Raw genomic sequence first — 21,773 nt, forward strand, 5'->3', positions numbered from 1 at the left:
TGTCTTCGTAAAATAGCATGTCCATAAATTACCTTTATCATTTCAGTTGTATATAGAATTAAAATTGTAAAGATAATGTGCAGACATCTTGTACTGTCAAGGACTCGGGGATCTGATGCATATGTTTCATAAGGGGGATGAAACCCCATGTCACCAAACTGGCTCTTTAAACGAGTGTGAAGGTTATTGGTTACTTTATTTTAAAAGTAGTATTTTTAAAATTTGTTTTAGTGAGTATTTCAGCAGTTAATGATATTAGTTAATAGTAGTTAATATTAATTACTCTGGGGAAAATGGTGGTGGTGGGGATGGTGGTTGTGTAGTTGCATAATCTCTAAGAGCCTAGCTGTTCTGTTCTTGTTTGGTCAAGAACCTCATCACATTGATGAAGACCTGTGGGGTGATTTGCCATGGCAAATTGACGGGGCAGCAGAGCAATCCCGGCATCCCACGCCCCACTTTACCTGCATGTGGGGAAGTGTTGCTATGCAGCTTCCCCTCACTCTGGCCCTGTTGTTCTCTATGGAACACAATGTTCCAAGGGAAGTGTCCTACCATGCTGTCAGGATGCTTCATCCACAGAAGTTGCTGTGTGTCATGTGGTGGCATTTGGTGGGCTTTGAGAAGGAAGTGTCCTGGCAGCATGCTGGTGTTGATTACACCTCATGTGATGAGATTGCAAGACAGTAGTATTTCCCATGTGATGCATATTCTGTTCAAGCAACTAACTTGAAGCTACTGACCTGTGGAAACCTTACAGGTCTAGATTTGGGTATTATTGATCATGGTAATAACTTTTTAAATGATTGGGATAATGGATTAGTAGTGATATACATCATACTTAAGAGCATTCTTGGGCTTGAATTTCCAGATTCCCTAAGTAACATGGCCACTGGCCCTGGCTTGCAGATTCTGGGGAATATAGTCCCAGAAGGGAACTCTTCCAAACTCTGCTTATGTTATGCAGAATAACTACAGAACAACCATTGCTGCAAAATGACAACAGCAATGAAACAAACTGCTGCCCCAATGAAGTTATAAACATATGTGGTGGCAAAAGACGAACAGTGGGTAGACAGAAGGAGACAGAGGATGCATTAAACAGCAGCATGGGAATGGATGCAAAAAAAGCGTTGCAAAGCATATCCTTCAATATATTTTGTCCAAATGTGTACATGTGTACATGAATAAAATATTCTCCCACTTCCTAAATGAAGGTCTTCTTTCACAAGCAGATTTAGTTTGGCTGTTTACAATGGTAATAATATTTTACAGTGGGATAACAACTGTCTGATTTCCTCCATGTGGGGAAGAGGAAAGAAATAGGGTCAATATCTGGACAATTTCTGCCTTTCTGAAAGCAACAAAAAGTATAGGTGCTGTGGTTTATGTTGTATAACTACTCTTAAGCTAAGTGCCATAAGGTGACTGTGAAATAAGGGGTTCCGCTGCAGACTGTAGAAAAACCCAAATTATTGAATCAATGATAAAAGTCAAGTGCACTGGACATCCCAGTTGTTTTAATGAGCCTGTGGCAACATTTCTCATCCTAATATGAGTATGCTGGGAGTTGAGAGTGGGCTGAAAGGGACACTATTTTCAACAGAAGCATCTCTCAAAATTCACCAAAGATATGCTCCTGACGTTTCACCCTGTGTAAGCTATCCACTATGATTCAATTAGATCTCTTACATTGTTCGCTGGCTTTGGGTAAATTACACCTTTGATTTCTGGTCTAATGAAAAGGTGCTAATTACCTTTTTAAGTGCTCGTTTAATGCTCTGCAGTGACATAAAGCATTAGTGCAGCAGCCTTGGCTGCTGGAAACTTCCAGAGTGTTCTCCCCCACTGCTTTGTTTAATCAGCCTTTTCCCAGTTCTGCTTTCCTTTTCCTCACCCCCTTTAAGGCCTCTAAACACCGCTAGCTCTTCTGCAGATGAATAAATCTACTATATTGTTTGCTGAAATTGGCTGTCTCTTAGCATAATGAAAACAGAAACAGATCCAGCATAACCTAGAAGAGTCTCTCTCTTTGTCACATTCTGTATTTTTCTTCCTGTGTTTCAAATTAGTGGGATTTCTACCTCCATTGACTTCACAAAAGCACCGTTTTCTCCAGCAAATCTTGCTGAAGTCACAGGCTGTAGAATGTGGATAATATTGATTGTATAATAACACATCCTGCATTTCATTTTTCTGCCCTACCTACTCACACTCTTGTCAATAGAATTTAGAAGGCCAAATTTTTCAAAAGTACTGGATGAATAAGCACACAAATTCTATAGTTTGCTTTGAAATATTCCATTACAACTAAGTCAAATGTCCTAAGGAAATCCATTTAGAACAGTGTTTGGATACTTTTGCATAGAGTAGCGCATAAAGCAGCAGGCATACCAAATTCACGTACTTGATAACTGCAAGCCATAAAAAGATGGTGTCAATCTCCATACCAATTAAGCCTGCTTTAATTTTTCTAGTAGGATCATCATAGATGACATAGTGATGGTACTGCCTTACCAGCTAACCCCTTGTTGCAGCAAGCACAGCTTTTGTGGCTCCATTAACACTTAGCTCCCCAAGACAGAATAACCATCTCCTGTATTCTCAAGGAAGATGGAGTGCCTGTTATACTAGCTGTAATCTATAGTGTTAAAATGCCTAGACATACTGTGGGAAGAATTCACACCTGGAATTGTTTTTAAGTTGTGTAGGAAACTGCAGTGGGATTATTCAATGCCATGTCAGCTGTTTTGTTTGTAAACCAGTCCATTAGCTCCAGTCTTCTTCAACTTGCTGACCTGCAACCTTTTTCAGAATGAAATTTCCACCATTTTATGTGATTAACCATGCTCGCCAGGATTGTGGTGCACAATATATAGAGAGCACCAGAGTGTTGTTCAGGTGCGCTTGATCTCTATGGAAGCATGAAATTCTAAATAGATTCTCCTTCTCTGACATGTCCCCGCTTGAGATCCCACTGATACAAACAACAAGGGTATTCTGTGTTGGTGCAACATCTTTTCATTGGCTTACGAACGAATTCAAACCATAAAAGTCTGGCAAAATTTGATTTTGAGGAACATACATTTCAGCTCTAGCATCATGAACTTGCCATGTTTGACGGGATTTGAGACAGGATGTATGCAGAGCTGACAGAGACATACTCACAGGACTAACCTACCTGACAGAGCATCCCATCTGACCCATGGATTATTTTAGGAATGTTCCTTATTTGCCCCCTAAGCCATGAAGTTGGAAAGAGTACATGAACAATATGTGGAACAACTGCGTCCAATTCTGGGCACCGCAGTTGAAGGGAGATGTTGACAAGCTGGAAAGCATCCAGAGGAGGGCGACTAAAATGATTAAGGGTCTGGAGAACAAGCCCTATGAGGAGCGGCTTAAAGAGCTGGGCATGTTTAGGCTTAGAAGAGAAGGCTGAGAGGAGACATGATAGCCATGTACAAATACGTGAAGGGAAGTCATAGGGAGGAGGGAGCAAGCTTGTTTCCTGCTGCCCTGCAGACTAGGACGCGGAACAATGGCTTCAAACTGCAGGAAAGGAGATTCCACCTGAACATCAGGAAGAACTTCCTCACTGTGAGAGCTGTTCGACAGTGGAACTCTCTCCCCCGGGCTGTGGTGGAGGCTCCTTCTTTGGAGGCTTTTAAGCAGAGGCTGGATGGCCATCTGTCGGGGGTGCTTTGAATGCAATTTCCTGCTTCTTAGTGGGGGGTTGGACTGGATGGCCCATGAGGTCTCTTCCAACTCTACTATTCTATGATTCTATGATTCTATGAACTGATTTTTTAAATTGTTTAAAAAAAGCCCAGGCTTTATTTTAAAATTAAACAATACCCACTTTTATTCTACTCTAAGGACCTCATCCCATGAGCAGGGAGAAAGCAGGGAAAAGCAGAGGGAATAATCTTACTTCATTCCCTGTTGTTGAGGCCCATCTTCTGGGATGGCCAGCCACCCGACATGCTTCCCCATTTTCCCCGTCTTAAGCCATTTGGAGTTGGGTCCTGAAAATGTATTCTGGGCTCAGTTTCCAGAGTTCCATGGAGGCCCACCAGAAGTGCCCTTACATCATGTGATGTCCTCCATGGGACTTTGTATGCTAAGATGAGTCCAGATTGTATGGGATGAGGTCCCAAGCCATTTTCTGAAGAGTCAGACTAAATGTGTGAAACTACTGAGCAGCAGCAGCAGAAGTAGTGGGAGGGTAAGATTAATGGAGGATCTCTTAAGACAACAGCAATGGCACCATAGTTGACACCTATTAGTACTGCATAGAAGGAGGCATGGTAAACCTCCTTTTGAGTATTTTCACCACAAAAAACCTCTCTGATACAATCCAAAATGAAAGAGGAGATAATAATAATAATAATAATAATAATAATAATAATAATAATAATCATCATCATCATCATCATCATCATCATCATCATTATCATCATCTTTATTTTTATATCCCGCCCCATCTCCCCGAAGGGACTTGGGGCGGCTCACAACAGGGACAAGCCCGAAACAACGACACAACATATTTGACAAAAACTTAAAACATTTCAACGATACACAAAATAAAATAATGTAAAATACATTAAAATCCAAGCAGATACCAAGGAGATAGTGTCGGATGATAAAACTCCCAGGTTGAATGGGAGTCAACAGGTTACATTCAAAGCAGATGACAACTATGAGTACTGCTGCGGCTAATGATGCAACTTTACTCAGGTAAAATGTTTAGCTGTTGAAATGCTCAGAAGTTAAAAGAAAATCTGAAGCTACACAGTACATGTTATAGAAACAAAGAATTTGAGATCCTTGGATCGGAGGAGCTAGACATAATAAAGCAAGAAAAGGAATGTGTAAACATTGCAATACTTGGGGGTGAGCAAGCTAAGGTGGACAGGAATAGGAATTTTTTCAGATATATACAAAGTGTTTTACTCAGGAAAGGAAAATATAAGCATTCATAGACAAATATTAACAAGAGATGTAGCAAAAATATAATGCAAAGTCTGACTAAATCATACTAATAAGACTCGGGGAAAACCCATCAATATAACCATCATCAAAATTTATGCTACATCTACAGAGGCAGAAGGAGAAAAAATTTGAAAGATTCTATGCTAGAGTCTAGGGAATTTTGCCTAGGAGAGCAACTGACCAAATTTTATGAAGCTAACATATTCTTCAAGCAACATCGTCTGATAATATAGAAATCAGATAGATTATAGAATGGCAACACTGAAACTGGGTACTCTAGATCAGAGCTGCTTAAACCTTTTCTACTTGTAATATCTTTCTGCCTGAGAAATATTTATGTGAGCCCAAGTATATATCTCTCTATAAAAGTCAAAGTATGTCTGTCTATCTGTCTTTTTCTCTGTCCATCCATCTGTTTGTACCACAAGGGTTGTTGCTGTGACAATCCAGTGATGTCACGGAATTGCCTGTTGATAAGCCAAGTAGTAAATAAGTAAGTAAGTAAAAGTTTATTTGTATACCGCCCTCTCTCCTGAAAGGGACTCAGGGCGGTTTCCAATATAAAATCAGCATAAAACATTGTAAAATAAAACACTGAAAACACTATAAAACGCTATAAGAATTAAAAACAAAAAACAAAACATAACAATTGACTAAAACAATCACATAAACAGAAGGAATATAATCACTCAAATAACATATGAATCTGAAAAGAAAAAAGACCACTGGGATGGAGGAGAGGATGTGTTGCCACTGGGAAAGAAAAGTGACATATGTATGAGGGAGGCAGGGAAGAAGGAAAGCAACAAAGAGGGCCACAAAAACATTGTGAGGTTCTCAGAGCTGGAGAAGGGAGAAAGGGGAAGGGAAGGAATGAACGAAAGAAAGAGAGAAAAAGAGGAAAAGGAGAAGGAGGGCAGGAAGGAAGAGAAAGGGAAAAGTATGAGGGGAAGGAAAGAGAAGGAATGAATGAAAGCAAGAGGATAGTGGTTCCTCATTCATGAGCAATGCCAGATCGATATGATAGGAGGTATCTAATCAGATTTTTATTCATATTGGTCTGTTTTTATTAAATATGTTTTAGGGAATGAAAAAGTAAAACTATACAACCTTGTTGGTCAGGAATTTTGGATATGACATTTAAATTTTATGGTAAAGGAAATGATACTTGTTCAGGCCTTGAAGGTGGGGTTATGTGTTTGTAAGATGTTCATAGTTTTGTGTTCTGTTTCTATGTAACTTGTTAAAGTATGTAAATAAAAATTTATATTATAAAAATAATTAGAAATAGGAGGTATCTAAAATAGGTATAAGATCAAAGATTAATGATAATAAACCAGCATTTGTAAGGCTTTTTGTGGAGTACAGCTGAAGTATTTTCTCAATTTGTGGATCCCCCAGATGTTTGGGCCTTCAACTCCCAGAAATCCCAACAGCTGGTAAACAGGCTGGGATTTTTGGGAGTTGTAGGCAAGACACCTGGGGACCCACAGGTTGAGAACCACTGGTCTACAGAGTATACACTGCAAATTATTCCTAACAAATTTGTGCAAATGGGTGGCATTCAGAAACCTTTTACTATTGCCAATTTTTTGGACTCAAGATTGAGCTATTCAGGTCCCCAGGTTAAAAAGCAGTGCTCTAGATTAAGGAGGAAGTGTGAGGAAAGTGTAATGTTCTTTTCTGCTTCTATTGTAAATTGTCTCATTGGTAAGTCACCATTCAAACTATTGTAATATTACCACTTTGGACTAGCTCCACCATGTCTTACACTGGTTCCACTGCATCTTATCAGATCTGGATGCTGTACGCATGCAGATGTGTGTGTGTGTGGGGGGGGGGCAGGGGGAGGGAGTAAGTTACAAAAAAGAGCTTGCAGATGTCATTGGACTGGAACTCCAATAATCCCTCATTTAGTTATGCTGGCTAGGTTTTATGTAATGGGCTGCTCCTCCCATCTTGAACTCTAGTTTTTTTCACTCAGGGCCAGGATGTCCTCAGCATCTCCTGTCCTCTGCACCTGGATAAAATGTCCCCTTTCCTTCTACAAGCTACTGGCAATTACTGAGTGAATGTACACCCAGAATGACAACTGAAATACCATGAAAGCATGAAATGCTATCTGATCTTGGAAACCAAGTAGGGTGAGCTCTGGTTAGTACTTGAATGAAAGACTACTACTAGAGGCAGTGGTCTATATTTTAGAAGAGGGAAATGATAAGCCACCTGTGCTGTCGCGCCTGGGGCTATAACTCTTAGCTAAAGAGGCATGGACATGACATCTTTCCCCAGAGGATTGCTTCTTGCCCTCCTTTAGGGAAACTGGAACTCCCAAGGACCAAAACACTGTAGATAACTCAAAAACTGGTTTTATTGTTCACAAAAGGTTATCCCGATAAGCTGGAAGTTTCAAAGGGGTAAAGGAAAATATACATTACAGTCTTTGGTTGTCTTAACTCCAAGGAGCTCTGCAGCTGAGAAGCTTTTCCAGGTCCCTCTTTCTCAATGGCTGTGAATGCCATAGCAATCCTCAGCCTCAGTCCAAATGGCCTATGTTTGAAGACACAGTCTTCCTCTGATGCCAAAGAACTGATTGAAGGCTCTTGAGACTCCTCAACGTTGTCCAGGTTGACCCTGAACATGAAGCATAAATCTCAAGGGTAAGAACCTCAGAATTGGTGCTGAGATGTAACTTAATCGAGGGCTTTTAGAGCCAAGTCTCCCTCTCACATCCATCTGATAGAAAGCTTGATGGTGGAATGAAAAAGGAAACACTGTCCCACTCCAGGAAAGGGTGGAGTCAAACAATTGAGCTGAGGGAGCAATATAACTGGTGCAAACAACATTGATTGACAGCTATAAATAACCAATCAAACCAACTACATTTACAGGGTAAAAAGGCAAAATCAGGCATGATACAATTCAAATCTTGCAACTCCCAGTTCCACATAGAGATGGCGCCACTCGAGCCGTCACACTACCTCTGAGTATTCCTGGTTTATGAAATTCATGAGGTTAGCATTAGATGATAGATGACTTGAAGACACACTCACACATAACCAGAACATCTCATGAGAATTTTCTCTAGCTGTAGTATTTTCCTTATGGAATACTGTCTTTAAGGAAATGCACATGTGAAGGAGGGGGTGGGTGCCCTAGCTCAGTGCAGCCACTTACAACTCAGGAAAGGCTTTGAGGAGGAATTTTTTTTACAAAACAGTAGCTTGTTTGTATCAGAGGCCAGATAGGCAGAAGTCAAATAGAGTTTGTATTTCAGAGAGAGAGGAAAAAGCTCTCAAGCAGCTAGAGAGTCAACAGAAGAATCAGTCAGATGAGAAAACTGACTCTGGTTTTGGGGAGCTGTAAACGAACACAGCGTTCAGAGGTTAACATGTTGTTTCAGTCTATGGCTGTCTTCATCAAGCCTGATAAAGAGTGAGATCCCACTTACAACCATGAAATAACACAGCCACAGGAGCCCAAGGGCTGGGCCAGCCTGGAAAGGGGACCTGTCACCACAGAGTTCTACCAACACATCAAAGATTTTTAAAAAATAAGCTTCAAAATTAGTTTTGTAATTTCACCATATTTGGGAGTGTGGCCCTTGTTATAAATTTCCATTTGAATGTGTTTTAAGTTATTGTACTGTTTGATTTCTATTTATGATCACTTGGAAGGCACTAGGGTGGAAATATGAATGGGTGGATAGGTGCAATACAACTGATGATCAGTGATAATGCTGATGATGTTTTGACTAGCTGTTACCAGATGCTTTGCACTGCAAAATCTCTGTTTATGAACATGGTGAGGGGCCAGTTTATTCCCAGCTGGCCTGTGACAAAATGCATTTGTAAATCTTATGTCAGACTGGAGTTCATCAGAGCTTGACTATCTACATGTACACATACTGAGTTTCCTTCCATTAGATTCCCTTTTAAAATGTATTCCAACTTATTTCACTATTACTTCCAAAGAGTATAGTTGTCCTCGTTTGAGTACAGGATGTTATTTTCGGTTTTGACCAAGAAAGATCTTTCTCTTCCTGTTTTAAAAATAAAATAATTGTGAGATTGTTGCACAAGAACTAGAATGGCTCTGCTTCTACTTTTACGTCTTCCTTTTCTCCATACAAATTTCTATTACCATTTGACAAAAGGTTTTTTTTCTTTTTGCTAGCAAGATTATGTATAGTTTGATGTCCCACTATTTTCTCATAGAAAATAAGGCATTTTCCTTACTCACTGACACATTTCTTGCTCTTTAGACTTCTTCCCACATTAAGTCAACACAGACTGTGTATATCTTACATATCCTATATATGGATTGTGAATCTGTGCACTCCCTTTCCTGTTCTCTCTGCAGTCTGATGGAATCAATTTAAATAGTGTTTCCCAAATAGTTAGTATATAACACTGAAGCTTATTTTCTACATTTAAACTGGAGGCACATATAACTCTCTAGGCTGCCCTATGAACTTTCTTACACTTTACAAGCATTTTAGCAATAAAAAAACCCAAGGAAAATTAAATAGTTGGAAGAAACCACATGGGCCATCTAGTCATGCCATACAGGAAAAGCACCTTCAAAGTACTCCCTTTTTTTTGTTTCAGGAGTGACTTGAGAAACTACAAGTCACTTCTGGTCTGATAGAATTGGTCATCTTCAAGGAGATTTCCCAGGGGATGCCTGGATGTTTTACCATCCTGTGGGAGGCTTCTTTTATGTCCCCACGTGGGAAACTGGAGCTGACAGATGGCAGCTCACCCTGCTCCCCGGATTTGAACTGCCGACCTTTCAGTCAGCAGTCCTGCCGGCACAAGGCTTTAACCCATTGCGCCACCGGGGGCTCTGACAGATGGTTACCCAGCATCTGTTTAAAAGCCTCCAAGGAGGGAGCTTCCAACACATTTCGGGGTAGTGAGTGTTGCTGTTGAACAACATGTATGGTCAGGAAGTTCTTCCTAATGTTCAGGTGGAATCTCCTGTAATTTGAACCCATTGCTCCTAGTCCTAGTTCACAGGGCAAGCTTTTCCCTTCTCCTTATGACATCCTTTCACATATTTATACATGGCCATCATGTCTTCCCTCAACCTTCTCTTCTGCAGGCTAAACATTCCCAGTTCTTTAAGATGCTCCTCATAGGTCATGGTCTCCAGACCATTTTAGTTGCTCTCCTTTGGACACATTCCAGTTTGTCAATATCTCTTTTGAACTGTGGTACCCAGAATTGGACACCATATCCCAGATGAGGTCTAACCAAAGCAGAATCGAAAGGCATGGTGACTTCAATTGATATAGACACTATACTTCTTTTGATGCAGCCCAATATCCCATGCATCACACTGTTGGCTCAACTTATTGTCCATGAAAACTCCAAGATCCTTTTCACATGTACTGTTGTTGAGCTAGGCATCGCCCATTCTATATCTTTGGACTTCATTTTTTATGCCTAAGTGTAGTATCTTACATTTGTCCTTGTTGAAATTCATACGCCCATCTGTATTTTAGAATGTGTTTTATGAATGTTCGATGTAAGTTAATAATTTTAACTGTTTTATAGTGTATTGTACAATTTTTATATATGTGTTTTATTGTAAGCTGCCCTGAGTCCCCTGTTGGGTGAGAAGGGCGGGATATAAATATTGTAATAAATAAATAATAATAAATAATAAATTTTGGCCCAACTCTTCAATCTGTTAAGGTCATTTTGAATTCTGATCCTGTCTTCTGGAGTGCTAGCCCTTCTACAAACTTGATAAACATGCCTCTAAACCTTCATCTAAGTCATTAATAAAAATGCTGAACAGTACTGGGCCCAGGATGAACCCTATGGCACTCCACTACTCACTTCTTTTCAGGATGAAAAGTACGTATAAAGTACGAAAATGTACTTTATAAATAACAAATAATGCATAAATATAAATTTATACTTTGTTATTTATAAATGGACATTCCCATGGAACACTAAAATATCAACTTTAAAATGGTAGAAGCACAAAGTTGTGGCAAGGAAGCACAAGCACCAAGTGAAGAGGTAGAAACATTTTTTTTCTTATTGTACTCATTCTAGCCTCCCTCCCTCTCTTGCTCTCTCTCTCCTTCTCTCTTCATGAAGTCAAACATATCAGGAATAAAAAAAAACACACAAAATCAACTGACTCAAAGTTCCTCAAAGTGGATAAGAGCAAAGTGGACAACAATCTCCCAAAGCAGACAATGGCATAAGGTATGAGGCACAGATGATGCTCCCTTGAAGCCCTAAAGCCCTGTGTTCTCACACTAGCACTCCTTCTGAAACAGGCTCTTACATCAAAATGCTGCTCTTATGTCAAAGCAAAACCTGGGGTGAGCAACAACTCTTAACTCAAAATGCTCTTAAGTTGTGACACACTTACATACAAGTTCCACTGTATTTACAAATAAAGACACCACTCACCTCATAAAGAAATTAGATTCTATGAAGTGCTTCCTCTGGAACATTTCAATGCTTTGGGAAGTAGAGAGACAAATAGCCTTTTAGATTTCCTTCATCTATTTATTTTGAAAATAGGTGCTTTTGCAAGAAGATTGGGATACTGAGAGTGAATGATGAGGACTAGTTGCAGGAAACAACCAATATTATTTTCAATATCTGAATCATAGTTCCATTTGCTGGAATTCCCTTTCATCTATATTTAGAAATTGCCAGAGCTAAGCATAGATACATCTCAAAAGTCTGTTTGGTTAACATAGTTATTTCCATGGATGCTGCATCCATCTGTTTTGCTGTCTGTCATATTATTGTTTAAAAGGCTGATGTATCACACACAGCTCATAGGAAAGGAGTCCTGAGAGCTGACAAGGCTTCAGCACTTATGTCCCGTTTAATTATCTTCATATGCATTAAACCAGTTCCAGGAGGGAATGTTAGTTCTGTCAGACAGTGAAATCTGTATTTTGTTGATGCCAGTTTCTCTCCCCAATACCTAAGAAGCAGTTACATTATATTATAGTTGTAACCTATAGTTGACTTTCTATTACTGTTTTTATTGCTGATTTGATGTTTTATTGTTGATTGATCTGTTTTATTGTTGATTGATCTGTTTTATTGTTTGCTTGCTTTTATATTGTTGTTCCGGGCTTGGCCCCATGTAAGCCATCCCGAGTCCCTTCGGGGAGATGGGGTGGGGTATAAGAATAAAGTTATTATTATTATTATTATTATTATTATTATTATTAGTAGTAGTAGTAGTAGTAGTAGTAGTATATGGATAGCATCAATTTTTTGGTTCCTTTCATGGTTACAAGAGTGTAGTTTCACTAAATGGTGGAGAAAGAATATCACATGTGTGGGCTGTTGTGTGGAAATGTAACTATTAGGACCTCATCACATTTACACTTTTTTTTACAACAAGATGCATGCAGGATCATGACAAGACACATACACATACATTTCTTAATGTTTAAAGTAATCCGGTTTGACTCATCAAACCACATAAGATTTGCTCTTACCAGTTCATTGTAATGACAAATCCCGGGGTCGGTAGGGACCGCCCACAGACATGCCCCCAAAGAAGATGTCACAGCACAGGGGGCAGAATGCTTACTGTTTCACCAATCAGCATATTTCATTTAATTTATATTTAAAAACATTATATGAAACCCGTGTCCAAATACTATATTTCTGCCACCTTTTGCACACAGGTTCCAATGGGTTGATGACGACAGGGGACAAACGTCATTTGATAGGACCCATTGAGATTTGTATGCAAACGAGCTCAGAAACAGACTATCTCTTAATGTGATCAGGTAACGAATGTAGTTACTTTTGAGAACTGGAAAAGGAAAGCCTTCATTATTATGATAGCAATAATAACCAAGGGGCTCATGACTATATCTGTAATCAACTACTTTCAAAAAGTAACTTCCCTACTTCATTCTTGTCCCCAAACCATAATTAGTGAAACTGTTATAAGGAGATGAACAAATATGATATACCACCTTCTGTAGGCCTATTCATGTGAATTAAACCACACATAAGCTGATTGTTAGACAGGTTCTGCCTGACAGCACCCAAAGGGGAGACAACTGAATTTTGTATAGTTTACCAATTACTTCCCCTTTTATTAATTCGCTCTTTAAATTCATATAGTAACATTCATAGCTGAGTCACTATTGCAGGCAAGTTAATCCCCTTCCCCAGTGATTACTATGTACATTTTAATTTTAGTGCCATATATAGAAATAAGAAAATCTCCTGTGGCATAGAACTGAGTATGTATCTTTGAGACAAATCTGTCAAGATGATCTACATTCAAGGTTAGAAGATTCTTTCACCCATATAAGTTTCACATCATGTGTAAGCTTGGCAATAATAATAATAATAATAATAATAATAATAATAATAATTTATTTGTATACCGCTTTATCTCCCCGAAGGGACTCAGGGTGCAACCAGTGCAAAACAACATACAATATACAATAACTTAATACAGTAAAAGCACATCATCAAAACAATACACAAAATTTTGGTTAAAATTAGCAATAAATAAAATAAACATTCACAGTCTCTCGGGAATCTTTTGATGGTATCAAACGCTGCTGAAATGTCTAGGAGAACCAGTAGGGATACACTCCCCCTATCTAGCTCTCTGTGGAGGTCATCCACCAAGGCGACCAAAGCTGTCTCAGTCCCGTGGCCAGGCCTGAAACCAGACTGCGACAAATCTAGATAATCGGTCTCAACCAAGAATTCCTGGAGCTGAGGAGCCACCACTTTGCCCAAAAATGGGAAGTTGGAGATTGGTTGATAGTTGTTCAATAATGATGAATCCAAGGATGTGTTGTCGAAGGCTTTCATGGCTGGGATCACAAGGTTGCTGTATGTTTTCCGGGCTGTATGGCCATGTTCTAGAAATATTCTCTCCTGATGTTTTGCCCACATCTAAGGCAGGCATCCTCAGAGATTGTGAGGTATGGAGAAACTAAGCAAGGAAGGTTTATATATATATCTGTGGAAAATCCAGGGTGAGAGAAGAACTCTTTGTCAGTTGGAGGCCAGTGTGAACGTTCTGGATTATCAAACACATTTTTGTAGTCAATGTTTTCAATGCATTGTGATATTTTGGTGCTAAATTCGTAAATACGGTAATTATTACATAGCATTAATGTGTAATAAACTACTTTTTCTGTCAAATGTGTTGTATAACATGATGTTTTGGTGCTTAATTTGTAAAATCATAACCTATTTTGATGTTTAATCGGCTTTTTCTTAATCTCTCCTTATTATCCAACATATTCGCTTATCCAATAATAATAATAATAATAATAATAATAATAATAATAATAATAATAATTTTATTTTTATACCCCGACCCATCTCCCCAAGGGGACTTGGGGCGGCTTACGTGGGGCCAAGCCCAGGCAACAAACAATATAAAACTCAGCAATAAAAAACAAATCATAAACAAATAAAATCACATATACCAATAAGCAATAAACACACTTTGATAAAAATCTGGGTTGGCTCCTAAAAAGGTTAGTGGGCCAGAAAAGTGCAAATAGTTTTATACAGTACAGAATAGGAAAGAGGTAGGTACCAGGGACTATTATCCCATTAAGGTGCTAGAGGAGGCATATACCCAAAGACTATATACGGCAAGGAGTAAAAATGCTATACAAATAGAATGGACAAACAGGGCAATTTCAAACTAAGGAAATCAGTCGCCAAAAGCTTGTTGGAAGAGCCAAGTTTTCAGACTCTTCTGAAAAATAAGGAAGGTAGCCAGCCCGTTTATGTTGGATAAGTGAGATTCTACTGTAGATCTTACAATTGCTTTTTTGAGGCAAGATGGCCTCTGATGGATAGAAGCATTTATAATTCCCATAAACCAATCAACCAACCCCCCCCCCCACTGGCAAGTTTAATAAGCCAGGATGGGCAAGGATCTAGAACACAAGTGGTCGTTCTCACCGCTCCAAGAATTTTGTCAACGTCATCAGGCTGAACAAGTTGAAACAAATCCAACAAAACCTGACAGACAAGTGCCTCTGTTACATCCCTTGGCTCTGTATTAAGGTAGGCGTCTAAGTCAGAGCGTATCCGAGCGACTTCATCTGCAAAATGATGTGCAAACTCGCCACGTCGGGTTGCCAGGTGATCAAGGGGCCACTCCCCCGATGAGGAAGGAGGAGCACCCTGACCACCTGAAACAACTCTGCTGGTTGCAGACGCAATGCGGGCAGTCAAGAAAGTCTTTCTGGCTGCTCTCATTGCCATGGAGTAGGCCTTAAGAGAGGCTCTAGCCCGTGTTCGGTTGGATGCTCTTCGAGTCCTCCGCCAGTGGCTCTCTACCCTGTTTCCCCGAAAATAAGACAGGGTCTTATATTAATTTTTGCTCCCAAAGATGCACTAGGTCTTATTTTCAGGGGATGTCTTCTTTTCCATGAAGAAGAGCTCACATTTATTGTTGAACAACAAAATGAACATTTATTATATACTGTAAAGTAGTTGTCATCACAAACCAGCATAACCAGACAAACTGTGAATCCTATCAAGAATTTCTTGTTACTACCATTATTTACATGTGCAACAATCTATGGTACCTCTTGCAGTTTAGGTTTCACAAGGTTTCCACTCTGATTTCTCTCTATTCTAGTTTCAATGTAGTCATGAATGATGAATAATATAATATACTATAATAATAATATGATAATATAATAATAATATAATGATATACAATATATTAATTAGATAATATAATAATAGGATATAATAATAACAGAATATGATAATAATATGGTATTAATAGGATAATATAATAATGGGATATAATAACAGAATAGCATAATAATATAATAATAATAATAATAGGATAATATAATAGAATAATAGAATGGAATAGAATGATATAAAATATATTAATAGGATAATATATAATGGAATATAATAATAATAACAGAATATGTTAATAATGATAAAATAATAATATGATAATATAATAGAATAATAGTATAGAATATAATGATATAAAATATATTAATAGGATAATATAAAATGGAATATAATAATAACAGAATAATAATATAATATGAAAATATAATAGAATAATAATAGAATAATAATATAATGATATAATAATAATAATAGAAAAATATAATATAATGATATAAAATATATTAATAGGATAATATAATAATGGGATATAATAATAGTAACAGAATATGATGATAATAATATGGCAATAGAATAATAGTATAAAATAATGTTTCAGGGCATAGGATAGGAATAAGGATGAGAGGAGAATCCCAATGCGTCCTGTACCTTTAAGGAGCACAGAAGCCTTGGGGACGAGTGGAAAGCCCTCTTCCTTCCCTCCCACCCTCCCTTGCCCGGGCTCCAGGAGCCAATCAGAAGCCTCTGGGAAGAAGGCAGCATGGCCAGGACAGAGAGAAGGAAGAAACGGCAGCGCAGCAGCAGCAGCAGCCACGGAAGGTTCTTCAAGCCGAGGCTGGGGGACAGGCAAGGAAAGGCAAGGCAGGGAGGAAGGCACAGAAAGCAAGCACTTTCCCTCCCTCCTTCCCTCCGGTGTGTGTATGAGTGCTGCTTTAGCCCTGCAGCCATGTTTCCCAATGGAACTCTGCTGCAGCCTTAGTTGCTAGGTCTTACTTTCAGGGGAGGCCTTATATTTGGCAATCCCCCCAAACCCCTGCTAGGTCTTATTCTTTGGGGAGGTCTTATTTTCGGGGAAACATGGTAGCCCCCACCTTGTATGCTTCATCACTGCCAGCTCCCTGGTGAACCAGTGGGCTGTTTTGGGATGTTACGACAAGAGGGGGACACTTAGGGGCAATCGTATCTACCGCCTTAGTCACCTCTGAGTTATAGAGGTCTACCAGAACATCGACAGCATCGTCAGCCAGCATGGCAGAAAAGTCCCCAAAGACTTTAGGAATCCATCCGGATTCATAAGCCTCCTGGGGTGGACCAACTTAATGGGTCCTCCACCCCTGTGGAAGTTAGAGGCTACGATTAGTCGTTGAGACTCCAAATCCAAGCCAGAGACCACCCCTGTGAGCTCTGGCAGAGAGACTGCTGTGTTGCGGGGTAGTCGGTACACTGTAGATGTGGATGTGCAATAACAAATTACCCTTGAAGTAAGGAGCCCCTGGTGGTGCAGTGGGTTAAACCCTTGTGCCCGTAGGACTGATGACTTGAAGGTTGGGTTGCTGACCTGAAGGTTGCTGGTTTGAATCCAACCTGGGGAGAGCGCAGATGAGCTCCCTCTATCAGCTCCAGCTCCATGTGGGGACATGAGAGAAGCCTCCCACAAGGATGTTAAAAACATCAAAACATATGGGCGTCCCCTGGGCAATGTCCTTGCAGATGGCTAATTCTCTCACACCAGAAGTGACTTGCAGTTTCTCAAGTTGCTCCTGACACACACATACACAAATCCTTGAGGTAGCAGGGATACTACCAGAAAGAAAGAGCAGTCATACACGTCAAAGCTGCCAGCTTTTCTTGGATGACCATTAGACTTGGTGTAGTGTTTGCATGATGATCTAAGCACATAGGGGATATGTATAGGACAAAGATTTATCATTGCAAACAGATTGTTCTGAGCAATAATTTGAGAGGTATCACCTTAAAATCAGGGCAACATTGCCTACTCTGCACCAACTTCGGGCCCACAATCAACTACAAATGAATTTGCTATTTCATATGACACTAGAAGCAACAAAAATTATTTTATTTATTTGCAACATTTATATCCCACCCTTCTTACCCCGAATGGGACTCAGGTACAAAACTTCCAGAATTTTTTGAAAACAAAGAGGCATGTTATTTCTTTTAAAAACAAATTGTTCTCCAGAATTATGTTAGCTGGAAATCAGCTTAAATGACATGTAGACACCAGATCCCATCTGATTTCAGAAGCTAAGGAGATCGGGCCCATTTGGTACTTGGCTGGGGGACAGTTAACTATGTTGCAAAGGAAGGCAATGACAAACCACTATTGAACATTTTGTGCCTAAGAAAACCCAATGTCACCATATGTCAACTTGAAGGCACACACACATATTTCCCGCAACCATTGTTTCAAAATAAATTCCAAGTTTAATTGTTACTATAGCACTGCCAAAAACCAGCTGGGCAGAAGGAAAATCAGATGCAGTGGTTGCACGGGGAGAAAAATGAGTAGAGGGCTGCATGCCACCCATCCTAGCTTTGAACTGAGCTTAGAAGCAAACCAAAAAGTAACAGAGCTTTTTAAATATGAAGGCGCTATATTCCAGAAAGGCAGGAGAAAGACCTAAGCACATATGTGCTGCCTGGAAAGGTTCAGAGCCTGTTGCCACAAGCCAACTCTTCCTCCATCCACACTGCCATGTGTGCTTTTGAAATATAGATGCTCACATGAAGAGGGCTAGTTGGTTGTCTATATTCTAAGTTCTTGTCGTCAAGCAGACTTTCACCAGATGTAAAAACTCCTCAACTCCACAGGCTCTCTGGAGTTGTGTCAGCTCGCAACAGCACTAAGCAGGCTGAGAGCTGGGAGCAAATATGCTTGTCCTGCTGCTTTCAATGATCTTCAAACTGAAGCCACTCTTTAGAAATCAGTTAGCACTTTGTTTCTTATCACAGTAGCAGCAACTACAGCATTTGGCTGGAAACAGCTGAAAGGGTAGAGGAAAACAACTATAGAGCAGAAAGACAGGAAATATACTTTCTGTGTGTAAAAATGTGGGGTTAATTCAGCCAGCTTTCTGGGATCTTCACTGCAAATATTTTGACAGAATACAACCTTAGGAAGGGGGGCTGATCTTAATTTCAGATGGAAAGTCAGCTAAATAAGTTAGTGAATTCCATCATTAGTTTGAGTCAAACTTAATTAAAAATAAACACTAAACCAAAACAGCTGGATCTAGGAAGTGGGGCCGACCTCTGCACTGGATGTTTTCCTGTGCTCCACTCAACCAATTGATCATCCGTTTCCACTTAAAGCAGACCAGAAGATCTGACAGGCAAACTACAACCAATTATATCTTCTGAACATTATCTGACAGTACCAGATTAAAGTTAAACCTGATTGCTCAGAAGCAAATCTTACTAATTTATCACTTTTACTAATTTAACTGATGTACTGAAGTTGCAACCAAAATAGAGTATTTATATGAATGATATTTCCATGAAATGGCTGGGGATCTGTATGGAAATGTCCTGATTACATCTGCTCCTACCTTACTTTCTTTGCTTCTTCCATCTCCTGGAACTCTTCCATTGGCTTCTGCCTCATGCCTCTGTTCAGACCTCGATCTCTGTCTCTCATCCCACTCAGTCCTGTTGAGCTGAGGCCCACTCCTGTTGCCATGTGAATGAATAAGCAACCTTTGTGACATCAGCATCCATTAGCCCAATCTCTGTTCTTGTCTAAATCTCTTAATCAGGGATGCAGATTTGTTCTGATTTATGAGTGGAGGAATCTACTAATGTGTAAATTACCTGGATATTGCAGAGCCAGTTGCACTAACCCAGCACCCTTATATTTGCCTTCCTATTGGTGGCTGAGTTTAGTGTGTGTCATCTGTTGACTTATGGTGACCCCACAAATTTCATAGGATTTTCTCAAGCAAGTAACAGCCTGAGAGTTTCACTATTTACATCTATAGAAAAAATACTACAGTACCTGATTTTCCTTAACAGTTTCCCATCCAAGTAGTAAACAGGATTGACCCCTATTAGCTTCCCAGGTCAGACAGGATATACTTAAGGATGTACCTAAGCCCAGGTGACTAATAAAATGCAAAGCCTTTATATCAGACACAGCCTTCTGATAAAAATCTAAGAACAATTCTATCTGCTATATGCTGATAATTTCCTACAGAGTAGGGAATAACTACTAAGCTTCTGTATCCCTCCCACCAAGGCCTTGTTGGGATGAGGAAAGTGAGGCTTTCAAAATGCTGTTGGATGGCAATGTCTAGCATTCCTCATTATTGGTTATGTTGATTATATGCAGCTGATAGGATTTGTAATTCAACAACACCTGAATTGGATCATGATTCCTGCCTCTAGTACAGCCAGATAATGTGAGCAATCAGGATAAAATCAATGGAATAAATAACTACAGCCACAGCATAGACTGGCCATCTGAGGAGTCAACAGGATTTTTTCTGCTCTGACATCTATCAACATATCTAATAGCATCATAGGGTAACTCTGAAGTCATGGAGAGACACAAGAAGACATGATTGAAGCATTTCTGAGGTGTTCCCAGGTACATTCATATTCAATTCAATGGTAAGGGATTCTGTTCAAAAGCCACATCATTCATAACAAATGTCTGAACCACTTTAACTATGGAATCTTGATATTTGTAGTTTTGTGAGGTACTAGAGCTTTCCAGCAAAGAAATCAAAATAATTTACAAAATTATAAAACTCACAATTCTATAGGATGGAGATGTGATAGTTAAAATAGTATCAAAGTGTTACAGTTAACATGAAGCACATCAGTTGCTTTGATTCACATTGTTTCGACTTGCATGGCTATCACAAGAACTTGCAGGCAGGTAAGCTTATAAGCAGGCATGCTATCATGATATAAAGGTGTCCCAAAGTACTCCATACATAAGGGAAAAAATCTCATATATTTTTAAATTTATATATTCAAGGAGGTGGCCAACACATAGAGAATATTTTGTGATTCTTTTGTAAAAATTTGCAATTGATATTTTGTAAATCAAGGTACATTTTGCTACAATTTCCCATTTACCGATGTATGGTGCCTTTTCGGATACCTTGTGCACATCAGAATATATAAATGGCAAGGTATACCAGATATCTCCTGCCAACCTAGCAGTTCGAAAACATGCAAATGTGAGTAGATTAATAGGTACTGCTCCGGCAGGAAGGTAACGGTGCTCCATGCAGTCATGCTGGCCACATGACCTTGGAGGTGTCTATGGACAACGCCGGCTCTTCGGCTTAGAAATGGAGATGAGCACCAACCCCCAGAGTCAGACATGACTGGACTTAATGTCAGGGGAAAACCATTACCTTTTTTTTTTTTTTACCAGATATAGTGTCAGTTCATAAACACTGAAGTGCATCAAAATGGGGCAGCTGGAAGTTGTGACTTTGATAGGACAAGATTAGAGCCATATATATTTTGAAATATATTATTCTGCACTATTACAATGAAAATGTTTAAGGAATAATGCACATCTTGATTCAGGAAGAAATCTGGATAAAAGAGAAAGTTTGCTGCCATATTTTACACTTGACACCTTTTGAACTGACGAATGGGGGCCATAGGGGAAAAATTTTGCCTGATGACTAGGGCTCTCCTTCTATCGTAATAAATTTCCTTGATATAGGGGGAGAAAGTAAAACAAATAAAGGGATACTATTACAAGAAGCAGCAGTACTACCTGATCACAAACATTAGTAAACGATCATGAAACAGTAGTTTTTATATAAAGTGATATTTAATATTTCACAACCTTTACTTACCCATTGCTGTATACATTTACAGAGAGGAAAAAAGTGACAAATGTAACATGGTTTTTTTTTAATGTAGAAAAGAATGTTTTCTGGCTAGGAAGCAGAATTTTCTGTGCAGAAAACAACCTTCCTATGCAAAAATATTTTTCTGTGCAGTGTTTTCTCTGTAAAGCTTCACAAGTGCTAATTTTGTGATGAAACTTTCCAATTACAGCCTTTTGGTGTAGTAAAAAGCATTGTTTGTGCACTTACATTAATATGGAAATATTTTTGTGGAGAAAATGTTATT

General features: G+C 39.2%; 1 long non-coding RNA gene across 3 annotated transcripts in view; it reads right to left on the bottom strand.

The window, feature by feature from the left end:
• LOC103280927 (uncharacterized) overlaps window positions 1-19,372 on the bottom strand; it is an 86,970-nt gene extending 67,598 nt beyond the window's left edge. For 2 of the 3 annotated variants that reach the window (XR_010004505.1, XR_010004504.1), the window contains exon 1: window positions 19,220-19,360. This is a non-coding gene — a long non-coding RNA (uncharacterized LOC103280927). Of the gene's footprint in view, window positions 1-11,432; window positions 11,484-19,219 lie in introns of all 3 variants that reach the window. The other variant, XR_010004506.1, reaches the window with a different exon arrangement.
• Between the last annotated feature and the right edge of the window lie 2,401 nt (window positions 19,373-21,773).

This window comes from Anolis carolinensis, chromosome 3 (genome assembly GCF_035594765.1).
Source record: "Anolis carolinensis isolate JA03-04 chromosome 3, rAnoCar3.1.pri, whole genome shotgun sequence".
In the NCBI taxonomy this organism is placed as follows: Eukaryota; Metazoa; Chordata; class Lepidosauria; order Squamata; family Dactyloidae; genus Anolis; species Anolis carolinensis.